Source organism: Alligator mississippiensis, chromosome 3 (assembly GCF_030867095.1).
Source record: "Alligator mississippiensis isolate rAllMis1 chromosome 3, rAllMis1, whole genome shotgun sequence".
In the NCBI taxonomy this organism is placed as follows: domain Eukaryota; kingdom Metazoa; phylum Chordata; order Crocodylia; family Alligatoridae; genus Alligator; species Alligator mississippiensis.
This window is the reverse complement of record NC_081826.1, coordinates 202,408,118-202,429,712: the sequence shown is the minus strand read 5'-3', so window position 1 is coordinate 202,429,712 and position 21,595 is coordinate 202,408,118.

The window sequence follows — 21,595 nt, the reverse complement described above, 5'->3', positions numbered from 1 at the left end:
CCTTTACATTGTGCATGAACTATCTGATAGTATCTCGAATAACTTGTATTATCTTGAATGCAAGATGTATTAATGGCATTGAAATCCGGGGCATTGATCTGCAGTGTATTGATCTGGGAGAGAAGTCTAGATTGTACAAAAGAAATTGATGTGGAATTTCATTTCATCATTATTGGTCAAAATGGAATATGCTGCTCATACTAAAATGAGAGGTCCTGTGAACATCAGTGAGACCAAGGAAATAACACACAGATACAGGCACAGGAGAAGTATGAAGAGAAAAGAGAATATTTGACTTTGAGGGTAGGGTGGCAAAATAAAAAATCAGAGGGGAGAAAGAGATAACTAAGTCATTAATGTGAGGAATTAGCATGGGCCAGCAGTAACATTGGAAAAGATTTGCAGTTGATAGTAGGGGACACATTAAGCTTCAATATGAAATTTTGGGTTCCATAAACAGACACATGCCCATATCCTGGAGCAAAGAAATGGACCTTCCCTGTACTTCCTAATGGGAAGATACCTGAACTAAGACATCAAGTTTTTGGTAAGCTCTTAGCAGACGACAACATACTGAATTAAAGAAAAGCAATACCAGTGAATGAGAGAACTTGTTGCTTATACTCTCTCCATTCTTTTTATATAAACTAACTGGTGTCTGAATGGGTTTGTGATATTGATTTCTACAAGGAAAGGTGCAAACTGCTAAATAGGTATAGTGGATGTTGATAAAAGATGTACTTATGACTATGTGCTAATCTTCAAACCCTTCAAGTAGGTGTAGATCAGCAACAAAAGTAATTTATTAAGGTTTTTAAATAGACTGAACTGGGAATATTGGTCAAGAAGTAAAGCAAACTAAAATGAATTTCAGAATTAATTTCCTGAACAAGATTGATTAATTAGAGCTACAGAACCATATAAAATAATACAGAGCAAAATAAAACATAAGCCAGTCCTATTGCACCTTTACAAAGAGGTTGGGTAAAGCAATAGTAAGCACATAAGCAGAAATAATGCAATGATGAGGAGAAGAAATAAGACTTTCCTAAGTTCTATGAAGACCTGATTAGCTTTGTTAATCTGAAGTAAGGCAAAATGTGGGGCAGGATGGCACCTTGGAGACTAACCAGTTCAGAAATTTTTGTAGGCAACAACCTACTTCAATGGATACAAACATCTGACTAAATAGGTTATTAAAACTCATGGCTGTCTGAACCAGTTACTGGTAGTTTCTAAGGTGCCACCTTGCTCTACTTTGAACTGTATGGTTCTGGTTTTTCAACTGCAATGTGTATAAGGTGCTTTCTATTCTCTTGCTTATAACCAAGTATGTGCAGAATGTTGCCTAGACTAGATTGTTCTGACTGAAGTAAAATGTTTGTCTCTTGCTGAAAGAATATGACTATAGCTATTACTGGAAAGACTATTTCATAGAATTATCCTACACAATATTTCCAAAAAAATTTATATTTAGCTTAATGATTGTGTAACTTCTGCTAAACTGACTTCAGTTTAGCATATATATTTATTTATGTATATTTATGAATAGAAATGGATATTTATAAGGAAATGAAGGCGAGGAGGAGTAAAGCACAGAGTGAAGTGTTTTTGTGCCTGAAAGGGGTGTCAAACATGTGGGCCAGATCTGGTCCATGGAGCCCTGCGATTCAGCCTGTGGGTTTTGGACAAACCCTGTGTATGGCATGCAGTGTGTAGAGCTAGTCTGGCATGTGGGCTGGACCTGGTACCTCAGGTGCTTCATACAGTACAGGAGGTCAGTCTGGGATGCATGATATATGTGTTGTACAAGTGAGACTGGTCTTGAGCATTGACTCTGAGCCTGGTCCAGATGGGGTTGTGCTGGAGTCAGTATGCAGGACAAATTTGGCAGGCTGCCATGTGCCACAAATTAGCCCTGCACCCTCCCTGAGTGCAGCTGTTTTCCTTTCCCTTTTTCAATCTGCTGCTCAGCTTTCTGTTCCTGCCCTGTACTCCCTGCCTGATCTAATGCTCAGCTGTCCACCTCCCAATCTGCTTCATGCCACACTCAGAGGCTGCTCTTGCCACTTGTGGCATCTATGCCATAGGTTGCCTATCCATGCCTTAGATCAACCCAAACTTTTTATACTGCAGACTGGCAAACTATCTATTTTGTACATTTAAGTTTAGTTTTTACGTGGGGGGGGTGTTGCGAGGATTGTATTGGGTTGGGTCACCATAGCCGTGGGCACTGGGGGACCCTGCGGGGGGGGGGGGAGGGGGCTGCCTGGGGGACCCAGCTGGGGCTGCCTAGGAAGAAGGGGTTCTACTGCCTTTACTAGGACCGAGCAGCAGAGCCGCCTCCCCTCCCTCTGCCCCTGGAGTTTTCCCTCCTGCATTCCCCTGCTCCCAGCCATAGGTGGGGCTGGTGGGGGCCTGCCTGGCACAGCATGGGTCTGGTACCTGCTGCACAGGCAATGCCTCACCGGGCATGCCCATGATGGCGGGACGGGGCACATGGGGCCAGTTACCTCCCTCCTGAGGCTGCCCCGCCACCCAGCTTTAACCCCACATGTGACTGCTGGCGGCAGAAGCCACAACCCGGCAGCCACCGCAGCAGCCGCAGCCCAGTACTGGATTGCAGCCCGGTGGTTGGGAACCTCTGACTTAAATATTAATAATGAAAGATATAAAAAGGGAGTTGGATCATAGTAGTGTTAAAACAAGAGCCATATCTTCACTACTTCTGCACACTTAATAGAAGTGGTCTTGGGGATCAAATTATTATTTGGGATTCTATTTTCAGTTGCACAGCATTCTTTTTCCAGTTTCAGCAATTAGTTATGTCCTGATAACTTAGCTTGTTCTTATTTCTAGCCGCTGCTCTGGGAAACTATGTTCTACTATGTAATGAAAGTGTGATATGATTATGCTAGTGTTGATAACAAGGAGTAGGAGCTAATAATATATAATCTATTGGCTCCTTGCAGGCTACCAGCAAATTCTCTGCTAATTGGCCAATAGGTTGCAATTTGGGAAACACTAATTATTATAAAAATGTGCAAAACTGCTGACATGGAGAAAACAGACCTCAAAACTTTGAAATATTGTGTGCACCAAATAATTGCACAGTTATACCTGGAAAACATGCTTTATAATGAAAAGGTGTTTAAGACATCAGCACAGATGGGGATATTGCCTGAATAAGCTTTTTCTGATTTTTTGATTTGGGAGCTTGCTTGTTTGTTTTTTTTTTTTACTCTTGCACAAGTCTGAAGCCTAGTCCCTCCTTCCTGATTCATGTCCTTCATAGCAGTCAAGAAGCTGATGACATCTTCCACTCTGAATGATCCTAAAGGCATCACTGCTGATATGGAATGGAGTCTCTCAGTGCAACAGGTTATAAGAAAATAGATTAACACCTTGAAATTGATTAATAATAGTACTTAGCACTTATAAAGCTCTTTTCATGTTAAAAGTACTTTACAATCATTAACTAATTAATCCTCAACCCCCCATCTCATTATCTGATCCCACCAGCCACCTCTCCTCCCATTACCCTTACACTCTACCATTGTCTAATTTTTGACTGTGACAATTCACCCTCCCTGTTCTTTCCCTGCTCTTCATTTGCTGATTATTTATGAGCATCACATGACCTTCTCCTCAGCATAACAGTTCTACCATGCACTTTTCAGACTGAGAGTCATAAACCTATAGAATATTTAATTTACTGTATTTGACTGTGCATCAGATTCCAGCAAATTGACCATAAATTTATATGAAACATTTTACACTGGGTACCTGATTTAGTACGACTGATTTATTGACTTTCCATGTATAAATGTTCATATTAAATAAACAACACATGAATAGATAATGCTAGCTTCAGCACTGTAAGAATTAATAAAATGAACCCCCACTTCAAATTTACAACATGTGAGTGTGAAGTCAAGCATTAATAAAAGTATTATCAAGTTTACCAGTTGCATTATAAATGCAAATTTTTATTATTTAGAACATTAGAGAGGAGTAAAGTTAACTCATTTTAAGTGTTGATAAAAGATGAGTTGCTTATGCTCATCAGAAGACCAGAAGATGCATGGGAGGAGTCTGGTAGCATCATACACATGGTGCTTGCGGGGGGGAGGGACCTGAGGGAACCCAAAGATTTCATGGAGGCTCCAGAGATATCTATGCCCTAAAAGAGCAATCACTTTCTTTTTTTTTTTTTGTTTTTAGATAGCCCCAAGATAAATAATCAATTATTTGTATTTCTTAGAAGGCTTTCTAAGCATTCATCAGTATCAATATTTCTGATTGGATGTGATTATTTTGAATAGTATAATGACCTAACAGTGATGTTAGTTTACTTACTACGTTAGTGACATAGTCAATTACTTCTGTATCTGAAGGTAACTGCTGGTTCCCATTCATTCTAAAAATACCTTTGCACCTATATGATGAACCTGTACAAGGTGCGTAAGGGACAACCTTTTCCACGTTTGATTATTGTTACAAAATTGCCTTATGAAGATATTGGCATCGAAGTAAATAGGAGAGGTACTAGTAGATGGTGCTAGATTGATCTGGGTTTTGAAGGATTAAAATAGCTACAAAAGGATTCTTTACACATGTGTCTTAACATGTAAACTGTGATGCAGTGCTCAAGGTAACATTCTGTTCATTAAAGGGTGGGTGGGTGGGAGCGAGTGTGTGCATGTGCATATGTGTACACCTCTGCCACTCCCCCTAAATATATAGTGATCATGGCAATGTCCTGTTTATTGATGTGAGCATGTATCCATATGCAGAAACACTATATGTACCTATTTAAATAATGTTCTATATGTGTGTGTATAAAATGTTCTCATAATGTTTTATAACTTTAGTAGGGTCTGCAAATCGGTACTAGTCTCTCTAATGTTATTTAGAGCACTTTCACTTTCTGGTTGTGTTATTCCTCTCCAAGGTTCTGGTTTGTAAGTCTTTTATAAGGGAATCTTGTTTGAAACGTTGATTTGAAAAAAAAAAAAGGAGGGAATATTACTGTCTTCTCATGATAGTGAAGAATTTATAGAAGTCTGTGCAGTAATTTAAAATCCTAGAAGAATATTTTAGTTTTGATTACATATAATTGTGTATACAAAGTACTAGAAAATAAGTGATTTTTTTTAAAATGAATATTTAGAACATGCTGGTAAATTGGAACAACTTCCAAAAATCTGTTAACAAAGTAGTAATTTTAAATGACTTTTTGATGCAGTGCAGCACTTATAGTTTTCCTCAATAGTTTGATTGAATGCTTTCATTTACATTCTTATTTTATTATCTCAGTTTTAAACAGCTTACATTTTCATTCTGGGGATTCCATCTTTTAAACGGATCTGTTGAAGATGACACTGAGACTATTAATTCAGCAAGTTCTCACTGAAAAGTAGGCTCTCATCTTAATTTCTTAGGGTTAGAAAATGGGTATAAATATGTGTAGGTAAGGCTGTACAGCATGGGTTCCCAAAGTTTTTATACTGCGGCCCAGCACACTACAGCCCAGCAGTCACAACCGACTGTGGCTGGAATTTCTGGCCAGAAGACGGGTAAGGATACCACCCCCCCCACCCTTGGGTGGTGGGAGTGGGCCAAACCCTGCGCTGCTGAGGGCCCTGTGGAAGGAGCCATGGGCTCTCTGCCTGGCTCTTGGGGGGGTAGGGGTGGTTTGTCGATCTGTGGCCACTTCCGGTTCGGTAGCCAACTGTGCTGTGGACCGGCAGCTGACCCACTGTGGCTTGGGGACTGAGAACCCCTGCTCTACAGGATAGTAAGCAGGGTGGATCCCAGGGTTCCCAAAGCTAAGGTGGAAGGATTACCAATGGTAGGGTTAGGCTTGAGGCTGGCAGGGTTTCCCATGCTCTGGGGGTTGGGGCACTTTTCATCTAGGTTATGGGGGTTGGGGCTCTTAATCTATTTTTTTTTTACAGTCAGATGGCTCGGTCTTCTGCCTGGAGCTAGGTTTGGGGCTGCTGGAGTAGCCACAGTTAGGATTAGAGAATGGCAAGGTTTAGGACTGGGTTCATAGTTGATGCAGGAAGGGCCTCCGGTCAGAGTATAGGATCCAGGGACACAGGCTTTACTTGGTAATAGTAGCAGAGTGGATATTGGGGCTCCTCCAGCTAGGATTAGGGGAGGTCAAGCTCCACCTGTAGGGTTAGGTTTGGGTCTGGTAGTATTGCTCTTGCTTTAGTGGGGATTGTAGCAGCCAGGGATCTCCTATCTAGGTTTAGGGACAAGGGTTTGGGGGTTCTCTAAGCTAAGTTTTGTGATTGAGCTGCTAGGGGTGCTCTACCTCCTTAGGTTTGGGGTTGTTGGACCAGCAGCTACCAGGGTTAGGATAAGGGCTAAAGAATGAGTAAGGTATAGATAGGGCTGTCTTCATGGTTGATGTTTTTAGGCTCCCCAGCTAAGTTTTATATCACATGGAGGTGGGGCTGATCACAAGGTGATGGAGTTCCCAGCTGCAGGTTCAAGCTTGGAGCTAACCTGTAATAGGGGTTGCTGCAGCTGGAGATCTCCTGACTAGGCTTAATGATTGGGCTTCTGGGTCTCTCCAAGCTAGTTTTTTTTTTTTTTTTTCCCAGCCAGGCTGCTTATGGTCTGCTATTTTGTTATAGTTTTAATATTACTGTGCAGTTTCATTTTTATGATCAGTAGCTGTGGTACAGAAACATTGCAAACTTTTTCTTAGATTATTTCTTTATCTTAATAGCCATTGCTGATGCATTAGAAGTGTAAATAATTTTTTGTTTCTTTATTATATGACACTGGGGTTTTTTGCAACAGAAATATTGTAGATGGTATTTGATCTCCACTCAAGTTAGCAATTGTGTAGCCAATGACTCCAGTGGGACCTGAATTTCACGTGCATCCTGTTACTATTACAAAAAGTCCCTAAGATTTCCAGTAGAATTTGGTTTGATCTTTAGTTGAAGATCTCCTGTATTGGTAATTAATTAACTATGCAACTTTCTAGTCACATTGTTGGTCTATAGTCTTTTGAACATATGTATGAGGCTCTTGGTCCAAGATCTATATCCTGTTTTGTGTTACATTGTTGAAAACCTGGAGCAATCCTAGAAAAAATTATGGATTTACACTGATGTAAAGGAGTATAGAATTCACCCCATAAATTGTATTGCTATTCTTTTTAAGCTCTTAAAGGTAAAGACTTTCCTATTTTTAATGCATTATACAACATTCATCAAGGAAGATTTCCCTGCCCCCCCCCCCCCCCCCCCCCAAAAAAAATAAAAAATAAAATGGAAGTTGATAATGGCTTAGGAGTGGTTGGTGGAAGGTAGCACTGCTGTACACTTCTCATCCTTTCTTGATTTAAATTCTGGACAGAATAGATGGTGTATGTTAGACTCTGCACATGTTTTTTGAGGCTGCAAATTTCACTTGCTTTACCTACATGCATATTGTATATTGGGAAAGCAATGTGAAAAAGTGCCTATGCCCAAAGTAGGCTTTTAAAGCAGTATAATTCTATCAAAACAGCACTGATCACACCACCAGAAATCATCAAGGACAGGTCTAGGATTTTGAAAGTCGGGGTGCAAGTGGTGTGATGCATCATCACATCACGCACAATATTTTTCTTCAGTAACCCCCCCCCCTCCCCCAAAACCCCACAAAACTAGAAGCTTTACTAATATGCTAATGACTTAAGGCTATGTTAGTGTATGATGCAAGCAAAAACCATTAGCTGGCCTCGATTGCCCTTCACCCTCACCATAAAGAAACCAAGAGTTGGGCTTGGGGTAGGACTTGCTTCAGCAGTGGGCAGTGCTCCTACCAAGAGGGCAATTTTATAGTAGGGTTACCATATTTCCAGTTCCTAAAAAGAGGACACCTGTCACATGGGGGGGGGGAAGGGATATATGATTGTGGGGGGGCAGTGATATGCTGGTGCTCTGCTCATTCCATTGCCCCTCACTCCCAAGCCACAGTGCCCCCCAGCCCTGCTGCTGCCCCTCATTCTTGACCCCAGACCACTGGCCCTGTCAGTGCCCCTCACCCCCAACCTGCAGTAGCCTGTCCCACTGCTCCAGGCCTCACTCCCAATCTGGAGCCTGCCTGTCCCTGCCAGTACCCCTCCTTCCTGACCTGCAGCCCCCTGATCCCTCTAGCCCTGCAATGTCTCCCAGTTGCCCTGCCCATGTGAGCAAGGGCACTGGCCTGCAGCTGCTGACAGGGCCACACAGCTCCCTGCTGCCCCTGAAGGCCCCCCTTCCCCTGTTGGAGGGGCAGGTGCATTTCCCCCCCCCCCACCTTCCCTGTCCTGCTGCAGCCCCAGTGCCCAGACAGCTTCCTTTGGCACCGGTAGGCACCCACCCCTCCCCGCCCACATATGCATGTGAGCACCTCACCCCTCTTGACAGTCCCCAAGACCTGGCTCTCCAACCCCTGCCCCCCACAAACTTAACTGCATCCAGCTGCTGGGGCTGCTCCCACCACCCTGCCTGGCCACATGCCAGCTACATGTGTGTGTACTGTGCCTCCAATTGGTCTCCCCTTGCTCCCCCCAGTCCCAAACAGCTCCTCACTAGAGGAAGCTGGGAAAAAACTTTGAAGTTGGGCTGACCAAAATCCTGGACATTTGATTATATTTAAAAAAACCCCAAAAATCTACCTGGACAGAGATCGGAGGACCCAAAAAGAGGACGTGTCTGGGAAAATGTAAGGTAACTGTGTTTAGCTTCTATAAATTATAGACATCTAAAAAGTCTGAGGTAGAATCGATCCAGTTTATACAGATTTCTATAATCTGCATAGATTGGATCAAGAGCGAACAGAACTTGCTTCATTTGGGGGAGACAGGCAGATGCCCATACTGGCCAAGGCCTGAAAGGGGCACTCTGGCACACCTCCCAGTGTGTTGGATGCTGCTGAGGGCAGTTGAATAGCTATGCCATCCCTGATGGGCTGTCAGCCACACACCTCTATTTGCTGTCCTGTCATCTGTCAGGCAGCTGGCAGCTGCAGGCAGCCAGTGGAGGGAGGTGTGTTCACTTCTGCTTGGTGACATGGGGATCCCTGGGCTTTGTTCAGGGTGCGGGATGCAGAGATCCACCCAAGGCAGGACAGAGGTTTGGTGGAGTGAGGTTCATGAGTGGCTGGGAGGGGGTGGTGCTAGTGACTGCGGGGAGGCAGTGCAAACAGCTTCAGCTAGGAATTTGGTGCTGGCTTGGCGAGGTGGGGGAGAATCCTGTGAGCCTTCTTGCAGGACAGGAAGGACACTGTACCCAGTTGGGAATGCAAGGTGCACCCCTGGCACCACCTCTGCCCATTATCTTACAATCCCTGTTCCCTCTCCACCCAGATCCTGTCCTACCTGTGGCTTGCAGACAGAGCTTGGGGGCAGGGTCAGTTAGATGCTTGGCTGGAGCAGCTGAGCCACAGCTCCCTGTGAGGGGGGTCAGTGGGAGCCCCACACAAGCAACTGGGATACCAGCATATAGGAAACCATTGGCGACTTGTAGGGGGTGCATGTGGGTGCAAGTGCACCGCCTGAGATTGGCCACCACTGCTGGCAGCACCTGTGGGCAGTCTCCACTCACCACCTTGCCCCCTTGCTGCCACTGTCAGTGGCATCTGCAAGTGGTTGCTGATTGTTGGTCGGCGCTCACCCCCACCCCCGCCCTGCTGCCAACCCTGCCATCTCTACCTGTAGGAGCTCCTTGCTCACTGCTGTCATTCCCCAGCTGCTGCCTGCACTCAGTTGTTGTGCCCCCCCCAGCTTCAGCAGGCATGCAATGTTCGTGCAACAACCTACGTTGATTTGTGAGCTGACCTGGCACTGATGTTCGATAGACCTGTCTAACTTACATCAGTCCAGATCTATCTTAGACTGGGCTCTTTCATCTTTAAAGCAGTCTGTGCCCCCCATTTCTGTTTTGTTATTGGTTTATGCTTGTTTCTGCCCACCTAAACTGGAAAAAGTGCAGTGTCTGCATCTGGCCACAGAGGATGAAGATAAGATTTTTCTGTGGCTGTGTAATGCATGCGTTTAGGAGCAATATCCTCAACCTGCAGCAGAAGAAATTTAGGTTAAAGATTAGGGGGAATTTTCTGACTATGAGCATGGTCAAGTGTTGGAATGGGATGTCTAGAAAAGTTGTGGAATCTCCAACCTTGGGAGTTTTCAAGAAGAGCACACTAGACAGAGTCTTGGCTGGGGTGGTTTAATGAGGGATGATCTTGCCCTGAGCGGTGGCCTGGACTAGATGACTCTTGAGGCCCTTTCCAGTCCTACTTTTCCATGATCTTTATTCTTTTATTTTTTTTCCCATAAATCTAAACCACTGTCACAAAGTTGTCACTTGTAAAATCTACTGGTAATATAATGTTGTCTGTGCTGCTACTACCAATTTTTCCTGAATCTTATTATGTATTGAGGTAAGGAGGAAACTTTACTGTGAAATGTTGTGGTCGAGTTAGAGATTATTATTATGACTATTGGCCCAACAGTTTTCCACTATTTCTGCTTTGTGTTGGTTACCTCTCATCTCTTCCTTTTCAATTAATGTAAAAAATTATCTTTCTACTTCTGGAACTACTTGGCACTGAAGCCCAGTTACACATCTATATTACAGATGGATTAAAAACTATGAGATTTTTTTTGTGAGAGTTTCTATGTTTAGTCATAGTCAACAGTTATAAAATCCTTTCATAGAGGCACTGGGTGATGTATTTTGGAGAGCTTTTGTCATGTTCCAATCAACCTGATCTTTTAGAAAAAAAAATATGGAGAATCTTTCTGAATAATTAACCAATGTCATTCTTCATTATCTTTTTAATAAAGAAGAAAGCACAGCACTGTACAGTACCACCTCCAGGGCCCTGGAATGCTAGCTTATGTTTGTCATAATTGTTTTTTGATTGTTCCACCTGAAGAAAATTATCTCATTTCCTCATGATTGTTTTCCCCTAAGCGGTTTATAATTAAGATCTAGCTCTTATTAATTTTTGCTGTTCTGTTCAGTCCATTAAATCTTTAGCTTTCTTCATAATGCTGAACGATGACATAGGATGAGATGCAGTGATTTCTAGAAACCCGAACCAAGGATTACAGAGTAGTCATTGCCCTTAAATAAACTCTATAAAATATGGTAATGCACTTGGTGTAACATACAATCAGGCTGTGGAGAATCTCTGTACCAAAAGGAACTGATGGATGAAAATGCAACTGCTTTCAAGTGATATTGTGGGTAATTGTGCTGTTAAGACAGACATTGTGATAAACCATATTCTCATCAAATTATGTATAAGAAATGAATGTTCACTTCGTTTTTACCCTTAGAAAGGAACTGCTAAATAAAAGCAAGCCTGTTTTATTTTAGCACGCACGTTTGGGGCTGAATAATGTTTTTGGCTACTAAGCCTATTGTTATTATCTTCTTTGATCATTTGGGAGATTGAGGAACAACTTTATGCTTTCTGTTTGATGTTATGAAATTGAAAAAGGTCTCTGTGGGTGTGGAATACACCTTTTGCTGACAGTAGCTGGAACATGTCTCTGTTGGACAAGGGACAACAGAGTCGCCTCTGCTCTGGTAAGTTGAGAAATCAGTTTGACCAAATTTCTCTGTAGAGGAGATGGTTGCAAGTGAAAGATAATCAGCAGAGCAGAGAAATTGGTTTGTGGCTTGGTGGCTACAGGGATGGAGTCAAAAGATTCTTGGAGACGCTTTGGAAATATTGAGGTAGGAGGCAGAAAGAGAGGAGTGTGCTTTTGTAGCCAGTGAGGGTTAGCTATTTAACTACAGGACCAACCATGATCAGCTAGCTGACCTACAGCTGAGAGAGGGCAAAGGTTGGCAACTTGTGGGCTGGATCTGGCCTGCTAAGTAATTTAGTCCAGCCTGGGGTCTCTGGATATTGGTGGCTTTTCAGCAGTGGGTCTATTCAATAGTGTTTTAATGGCAGGGTGCCTCTGTGACAGATCACATGCATGTTGCCAACAAGGGCAGAGAGAAGCACTGGCAGCCAGGTGAGAAGCACTGGCTTATCTCGGACTGACCCATGCTACTTCATCTTGCCAGTATGAAAAGGTTGCTGACCCCTGACCTAGACCTTTTATTTAACGCCCCCCCCCGCCCTTTTTTATTTAAGTGAGGAATTGTTTTGGAATTTTCTGCAAAGTCTATGTAATTTGTAAACTCAGACCACTGCCAGAAATGAAATCCTGGGGAAAAGGGGGTGGGACCCCTTTAAGATACTGAGGCCTCTTTAGGGTTGTCACTTGAATCTGTGTGTGTACGACAACTGGATTATATGGCATCATTTCCAGTAATAAACAAAAAAGCGGTGGCCAGAAAATGTGCAAAGGGGGCCAAAGGAAGAGACAGTTCTGCAATGGTTAGGTCAAGAGCACATGATATTTCATATGCTCATATATGCAATGATAGATATCTTTTGTGTTTAAGTAAATGAAAATAAAATGAATATGGTTCTAAAAGGCTTTCTCTTCTAATGATCCTTCTACTTAACCCCCCCCCCGCCAAAACAAAACAAAAAGGAAAAACCTCCCTCCCCCCGCCCCAACAAACAACAACCCCCCCCAACAACTTAGTGGTCTTCAAATGGTTTCCAGACCAACAAAAAATCCCAAAACCTAACAACCTTTTAAAACATAAGGCATTAGAACTTGTTCTCTACCATTCCTCAGAATGTCTGTCACTTTTTTTCTGCTTTAGTGCATATTTTTTGGAATGTGACTTGCACATTAACATGACAAGACAAAAGCAATAAGGTCAGATGACCTCTGATTCAACCTCCATTAGCACTTTGTGGAAATGATGAAACACATTTTATTAGGTTTTTGGTGACTTTTTGTTTTGCTTACTCTATATATTGCTTATGGTTTAATGACTGTTTATTATTTAAAAAACCCCCCATCAATTGTGTTAAAGGTTGAAGGTTGTTTGAGTGTGATGTCCATCCATACAAAGTTCTGAGAAAAGTTTGTTTATTTATTTTAACTTGTTAATGTGAAACTTTTCTTAGATAGCTTAAGATGTGTTTGAGTGTCTGAATTGCTTGGTGGTTAATCATCATAAAGTGTTCAGCATTTACTATTTAAAATATGCGCTGTGATTGCACACCTAAGTCATGTAGCATTGGTCTTGGATACCTCCTAATCTATAAAGAGCTTCTGAGAGGCTTGTATGAATGACTCTAATGGGAAAGCTTGTGAAATTACATATTTCTGTAAGTGTTCTTTGAAATTAGTCTTAAGAGCAGAAATGTCCTTGTATGTATGTAAAATGGACAAGAGGATAGGAATATACAAGGAGTGTATTTGTGGCTCTTAGGCTGGTCTGTGTTTTCCCTCATGCACTATGGTTTTCCCTCTTGCTGAACCACTATTATCTCATGCAAAACCTGTAGTGTTGGTGCATCATGGGAAATGTAGTGCATTGGGGAAACCTGACTCAAAAGAGAATAGGAGTGTAACAGTGGTTAAAGGACCACATTACATTAAAAGGAAAAGTGCAGCAGGCAAGGCCTGCAATCTGGTACATGTGACTGACTAGGGGCCAGCTGGAGAGCAGTAAGCAGCACAAGGGAAGATCAAGAGAGGAGCTACAGAACTGCAGGCAGGACTCTGGGTCCAGGTGCCCCTGAAATAAGCTACAGGCACAGTGCTTTAAGCAGGCAGGTAGCTAAAGAATATGTGAAGACATTACATCTGTATGCTAGGGACAGAAATTACACACAAATCACTTAAACTGGTTTAGAAACTAGTTTAAACCTATAGTAGAACAGATGTTCAGTGCACATAAACCGGTTTGAAAATGGCTGAAACTGGTTTGAGAGAAACCTGGTTGAATGCAGTATCAGACTTAACTGATTTGGCTCAAACCGGTTTATGCAATATCTGTCCCAGACGCCTTGCTGGTTTAATTTGAACCAGACTCCCCCAGCATCCTGGCATGCTCTCTGGCCTGGGCAGGGCTCTCTGCTCCACAGCAGAGCTGGCCCCTCCCCTCTGCTCCCTGGCTGGATCTTGGCACAGACTTGAAGGCACAACAGGATCTTCTGGCTTCCCCATGCACTGCCACCACCACTTGCTACTTAAGCAGAGATCCTTTTCTCCTCTCTGCCACAGCAGGGACCATAGCCAGCATGTGGTATGCTAGCTAATGCTGAAAGGTGTGTGTGGGTGGGGGTGTGTGTGTCTCCAATTTCACTGGGGTAGGTAGACAGAACTGCTTAGGGCTTTTGGAGCTAATCAACAGGTCAGCCGGTAAGCTATTTAAAAAATTTGAAGTAATGTGGAGAGAGGCTATTGTTTTGCTAATCGGGTGATTAAAAACTGTTATCAACTCCCCCCTCTTCCCCACCCCTGGGTTGGCTTGCTCACCTGTCAGTTTGCTGTGGACCTTATGATGAAGCAGGGAGGGAGACTGAAAAGCTCTGTATCATCAACAGATGCATGCACTGCACTCCGGCCCCCTTGGCTCCACAGTGCTAGCCTGGGGCTGGGGGCTGGTAACACTCCTGCCCCTTGAGCAGCCAGTGAGGAAAAGCCTGGGACTGTGCAGGCAGATACCCCTAATGAGAGTCCTGCTGGGGCCTGACTCTGCCCCCCTCACCTCCCTACAGAAGGGAACCAGCTTCTAGCCTGAGCCACTGCAGGCATGTGCTTGAATTTCCTCGGTCCAGAGAGAATGTCTGTTCAGTTTCAGACCAGTTCAGCCTAGCCAGGTTAGACTAACTTGCAAAGATTTAATCCATTTCAGTGTAGGCTTTTTGAATGTCTCTCCCTAGCCCAGCTAAGCAGATTCAAGCGGTTCAGAGCAGGTTGAATAATGGGCTAAGTAGAAATCCCTATGTCACATAGGTCAGGTGATAGTTTCATAGTAGTTTGGGGTCAGAAGGGACCTGAACAGATCATCTAGTCTGACCCCCCCCCGCCACTGGCAGGAGCACACGCTGGGATCACACGACCCCAGATAGGTGTTCATCCAAATTCTTTCTGAATTTACCCAAGGTAGGAGCGAGGACCACTTCCCTAGGAAGTTGGTTCCAGATCCTAGCCACCCTAACGGTGAAATAGTGCCTCCTAATCTCTAACCTGAACCTATTCTCCAGCAACTCCTGGCTGTTGTTCCTCATCACCCCAGGTGCTCTGGGGGGAATAGGGCCCTTCCTATTTGCTTCTGATCTCCCCTAATGAGTTTGTAGGCAGACACCAAATCCCCCCTCAGCCTCCGCTTGCCGAGGCTGAACAGGTTCAGGTCCCTCAGCCTCCCCTCATAGGGCCTGCTCTGTTGCCCTCCAACCAAGCGGGTGGCCGGGCAACCCTCTCTGAACCCTCTCAAGGCAGGCCACATCCTTCTTAAAGTGTGGTGCCCAGAACTGGACACAGTACCCCAATTGTGGCCTGACCAATTTCGCGTAGAGGGGGAGTATCACCTCTCTGGACCGGCTTGAGATGCATCTTTGGATGCACGACAAGGTGCGGTTGGCTTTGCTGGCTGCAGTCTGGCATTGGTGGCTCATGTTCATCTTGGAGTCAATAATGACTCCAAGATCCCTTTCCACCTTTGTGCTCACAAGTAGGGAGCTCCCCAGCTTGTATGTACGCTATGGATTCCTTCTCCCCAGGTGCAGCACCCTGCATTTATCTATATTGAAACCCATCCTATTACCATCCGCCCACTTCTGTAGTCTGTCTAAATCTAATTGCAGCCTCTCTCTCCCTTCAAGCGTGCCTACCTCTCCCCACATCTTGGTGTCATCGGCAAACTTGGACAATGTGTTTTCCACCCCCTTGTCCAAGTTGCTGATGAAGATGTTGAACAGTGTGGGCCCCAGGACTGAGCCCTGGCGGACCTCACTATTCGCATCCCACCAGGTCGAGTATGACCTGTCCACCACCACTCTCTGGGTACGCCCCACCAGCCAATTTTTGACCCATCCAATAGTGTAGGCATCAATGCCACAGTCGCTCAATTTATTAATGAGAATGGGGTGAGAGACGGTGTCAAAGGCCTTCTTAAAGTCCAGAAAGACTATGTCCACAGCGACACCATTATCCAGGGATTTAGTTACCTGGTCATAAAAGGCCATCAGGTTGGTCTGGCAGGACCTGCCTTCGATGAACCCATGTTGATTTCCTCTGGGCATGATCTCCCCTGCTGGCCGCTCACAGATGTGATCCTTGATAATTATTTCAAGGATTTTCCCCAAGACCGATGTGAGGCTTATGGGCCTATAGTTTCCTGGGTACTCCTTTCTCCCTTTCTTATAAATGGGGACCACATTAGCTAGTTTCCAATCTCCGGGCACCTGGCTCATGGAGTATAGGGTGGAGCCCAGCATACTAGAAGCCTAGCCTATGAGTTAGGGGGATCAATCTGGCCCTAACCTTTGGCAGTTCCTGTTAGCACAGGCTGCAGACTAAGAAAGGTCCCCTGAGACCTAGGAGGGAACCAGCTGACTAGATATAGGGTGGCAGTAGTATAGACACCTAAGGTGTGGGTTTAAGGCTTTGAATTAGAGACAGATTGCCTTGGGTTTTTGTTTTAACTGGAGGTCTATGTGTGGGTACAGGGGAGTACAGAGGATGCGGGGAGGGTGGGTGCCTGGGAATCACTCCATGATATAAGAGCTGAAGCCAGAAAAGATTCCTACAAGTGCTGCAAGCCTGGTGGGCTGAAGCCAAGTGGTCTGTAGGTGGAACTGCCCTGTAAGGGTCCAGGACCCAGTGGGCTAGGACAATAGGGAAGCAGTGCTGCAAGGGTGTAGGACTCAGTGGATTGAGAATGTAATGGAGCAGCTCTGCAAGGGTCAGGGCTCCAATGGGCTTGATGAGCTGATGCTAAGATGCGGCTAGAAGGCCTGGTGAATGGAGCTAAGAGGAAGACCCACAAGGAATGGATGTGAAAGCTGGAGGCCATAATTACAGCCAGAAAGACCATGATTAGAACCTGTAGGACAGTGACTGTGGCCAACAAGGCATAGAATGAATTAGCTGGGAGCCTGGGGCCCAGAGAGGTTGAGGCAGGGCCAGACCTAAGTAAGAAAGGGAGATTACAGGCACAGGTGGCTGAGGGCAAATCGGAAGAAAGCACCCAACATTCTCTGTGAATCTCCAAGGGCAGCCTCCCAGAAAAAAGGAGATCGTGCAAAAAAGTGTGGTGGATGAGGTGGTGGCCTGGGAGGCCAGAGTAGGCATGACTGGATTAATTTGGCCACCAGGGGACACCATGGCCACCCTCAGGAGCCAATGTTGTTTCAAGAAGCACTAAGTACTTTGGAGGTAGACACTTCATGAAAAGTGACAACCCATTTTTTCACTGAAATAGTTTTGTTGCAAATTTTTTGCCCACCTATATAAGAACAGTTGGTTTGACTGCAGGAATCCAATGGCCAGAAACTTGGTACATGAGGATTACCCCCTGGGAATGAAAATTAAATTTGCCATGCCAGTTTCTGTGGAAGTTTCCTGACTGAAATCTTCTGGATTTAACTAGAAGTGGTGAGGGAGCTGAAGTGACTTCTATAAAAAACTGAGTAAATGAGTTTTGCTCAGTGGATTAAAAGAACAGAACACTACCCACTGCCTGGTGCAATATTAAGAAGGGGGCACAACTACTGTGCTTTCTCAGTCCACCCCAGTATCTGCCCAGGGTTTTCATCACATGTTTCTGTGGTTTCACTAGCCATACTTCCTCCTGTTTCCCATTTGTCTATTAGAGAAAGGTATGTTGGAACACTGCCATTATTTGGACTGTATCGAGGCAAATGTATGTAGAAAACTCTGAAGCATTTACTTACAGTGTAAATCTTGTTTGCACGAGTAATGTACAGATGTGGGGAGAAAAATCCTGCCTTCATTGAAATCTGTGGTAAAAATCCTGTTGACCTCAGTGAGCCAGGATTATACTCCTAGAATGCGGTCTTAAGTCATCACTTAACTCCCACTGCATCTTCAGGCATCTAATTCCTTTTAAAAAATCTAGCCCTGGGGCATGACCAATAGAAAGTTGGATAAATTTCTAGAAATATATATTGCACCGAAGGGTTCAGGGGCAATAATTCCTAATGTTCTCCAACAAAGGCAGTTTCCTGAATTAATGTAGCACATCTGGGCAATGTTCCAATAAAAATGTTGGCTAGATGCAGCTCTGGTTAAAGATTCTGAGAATTGAATATTTTCAGATGGGCACTACCAGCTAAAGAGAACTGCCTCAGTAGCTCCTTGCCCAAACAGCTGCTGTATTGCATGTCTCAGTGGAAAAAAAGAAAGGACAGAGTAAAAGCAGCAATTGCTTATGGATTCTAGAAAGGAAAAATGTTAAAATGGAAGGTGGTTCATCTTTTGATTCAGGAAATCTATGCGGAAACAGTAATTCTAGTTCTGGTTTTAGATGCACTGTTTTACCTATACCCTTAAAAAAAAAAATTGCTAACACAATATGAACAAAAAGTTATATGTTGCTTAGTTTAAGATGAAGAGTTTAAGTAAACCTTTCTGAAAACATAGCTGAATGCAAAGTCTTTTATTATAGACGTATACTTCTGACTAATACTGTATTTCCCTGCCTACAATATGCCCCGGAATAAGAAACACTCCCTGTTCTTAAAGGCAGAATGAAGAAGCAAAGATCTTGCCACATGGTAAGTAACTGAGTAAGAGCAGCTAGGGAGGCAAGCTTGTTCATTGTTCTGCTCCCTATGGATCACATAAAGACAAACATTCAAAAAGCCTGAATTGATTCAATCTTTCCAGGTTAGTCTAACCTGCTAGGTTGAACCGGTTTGTAACTGCACAAATGAAAAAATGGAGGTACATGCCTGTAGTGGCTCAGACTAGAAGCTGGGGGGGTGCTAGAGTAGCCCTCCCTTCCCTTGCACCGTGTTAAGCTGAGGGGGGCATGGACAGGGCCCAGCAGGATGCTCTGATTAGGGAGGTGTCTTCCACCCCCCTTTGATAACAGAGCATTTATCAGCTCTGTTATCTGCATTCAACACCCCATTAGAAAACAAAGCCTTGATCATTAGTTCCAGCTCTTCTTAAACAGCTTTTTCCAAAGGAAGAAAAGTAGGGACTTTACCAGCTAAGCTGTTGATTGATTCCAAAAAGCCCTAAGCAGACACTGTCCTATCTGCCTTACAAAACATTAGCTAGCATACCACATGCTGGCTATGGTCTGTGCTGTGGGAGAGAGGAGGAAGGGATCTTTGCTTAAGCAGCAAGTGGTGGAGGGGAGGGGGCATGGGGAGACCCTGCTGTGCCTGTAAACGTCTGCCAGAGGTCCAGCCAGGGAGCAGAGGGGAAAGCCCCGCCCAGCCCAGATAGCATGTTGGGATGCTGGGGGAGTCCGGTTTAACTTAAACCTGTAAGGGGTCTGGGACAGACATTACATAAACTGGTCTGACCCAAATCAGTTAAGTCTGATAAACCTGGTTGAATGTAGTATCTCAAACTGGTTTCAGCCATTCTCAAACTGGTTGAAATGCACTGAACATCTGTTCTGTTATGGGTTTAAACCAGTTTCTGATCACTTAAACCAGTTTATGTGTAATGTCTATCCCTAGCAATACAGTCTTACTTTTGCTTTACCCCACCAAAAGCCTAGGTGGCAGAAGCTGCTATTACTGTATTTCCTCGCTTATAATGCACCCTTCACTTTCCAGAAGTTGGATTTTTGAAAAAATGGGAACTGCTGTACGCAAGAAAATATGGTCTGCCTGGTCCCTGGGAGCAGTTCCATGAATGTCAATGAGGCTTTTTAATGAAGTGTTCATGTGAGCCAGGGCTTGCAACTGGATCCTTGTTTGATTAATTCCTGTTTTAAAATGTAAAGAGTTTTGTCCTAAATCTTTAAGGAAGTGCACGTTCATTATTAAAAAAAAAAAAAAAGTGTCAGGAAATATGAGATAAAATGAATGTCCTCTAAGTTGTATATCTTCTGTACATTCCTAGAACTTCTAAATATTTGTAGAAATTATGCCTTTGGAATTCCCCCATTGTCCCTGCACCTGTGAGTGTGTCTTTTTCACTGTGGTATCTGAGCACACTGCATTCTTTAAAGTATGCATTCTTGCTGCACATCTGTGAGGCTGAGAAGTGCTGTCTTACCCAATGGAGCTGAGGCACAGAGAGATTGAGACTTGTCCAAGGTCTTGCAGGTGATTGTCCTTGTCACTTGCACATCTTTGCTCTCTGTCAGCCAGTAACTAATGGCACTTGTCAGGGTTACGGCACCAAAACCCCCCACTGTTTACCCATTATTTCTGTAAAAACAGAAGCAGATCTCTTTCATTCAGTATACCTTGAGGCCAGGAAATATATCTTTACAAAGCATAGGTGGCAAATATAAAATAACATCTGCACAACAAATAAAATTAATCTCCAGCAATACTGTTACATGTATTATGAAAGTGTATACAACTGGTACCACAGGTAGTACTGGCTGAATGTGGCATTTGTTCCTCTTTGTCAGTTGGCAGTGAATAGGTTAAGAATTCTGCATAGATATTCCCATTAGTAAATAAGAGGAAGAAATGGGTAAATCATGTGAAATGCTTGGTTGGAAATATTAAGAAATGAAGTCCAGTAACACATGTAATAGCAGTAGGCGGTCAGAGGTTTATTGGATGTATTGATTAGCTAATAGCAATAAAAGGGAAAAGATCAGGATATTATAGACAAAGACTGTGAGAGCTGAGCCAGGGAGGCTGTGATCCATCACTGATTTGCAAGATCCTGAGGAGGAGGATGTAGTGCTGACTGATAAATCCATAAGGAGGAAAAAGCTCTCATCTGCTGACACTGACTTCACCACTCTGTCTTTCTGGAAATGAATGCAAAAGAAAACTAAATGCCTCTGGGTGAGGAGACTGCCAATAAGTCTGTGGGAAGCTGAGTCTGAGAAATATGTCTGTGTGGTAAATATGAGACACTCTGAAAGATGGCATGGAAAGGGTTATATTTGGTTTCAAGTCCACCCTTTGTCTGACAGATAACAGCTACATGTTTAATGTCATAGGAAGTTCCTGATTTCCTGGACTCATTGATTAATTATAATTATGATCTTATGCTTAAAGTATGTGATGTGTTTTGTGAGCCGTGCTATTAGAAATGGTGCATGCGGTCAGCTCTGGGCTCTGCTTTGGGGAACAGTCCTCTTAGGGCAGAACTGCAGATGAGCTAAAGCACGAACACACTGCATAAAAGTAGACTCTGTTCTGTTCTCTGAGCCAGCAGTACAAATGATCCTGTTTGTCCAATCTTAACTAGAACTCCTAGCAGTAATACGCATGGCACTGGTACATAGTGGGAAGGGGAAAGAAATTGGGAATTCAGAGTACTTAAAATACAAGCTAAAGCAGATGACCCAGAGTGTGTTCCTCATGCCCCAAATGGAAACCCTTTGTCCATGGCCTGTATGCAACAAATACATGAGAGACCGTGGGATGAAAGACATGGTTCCATTAAATAGTATGATTTAGCCAGCATCTTCCTTTGTGATTACAGAAATAAAGGTACTCTCGGCAGTCTCTACAGCTCATGATACCTGCCATCCTTGTCCTGCTC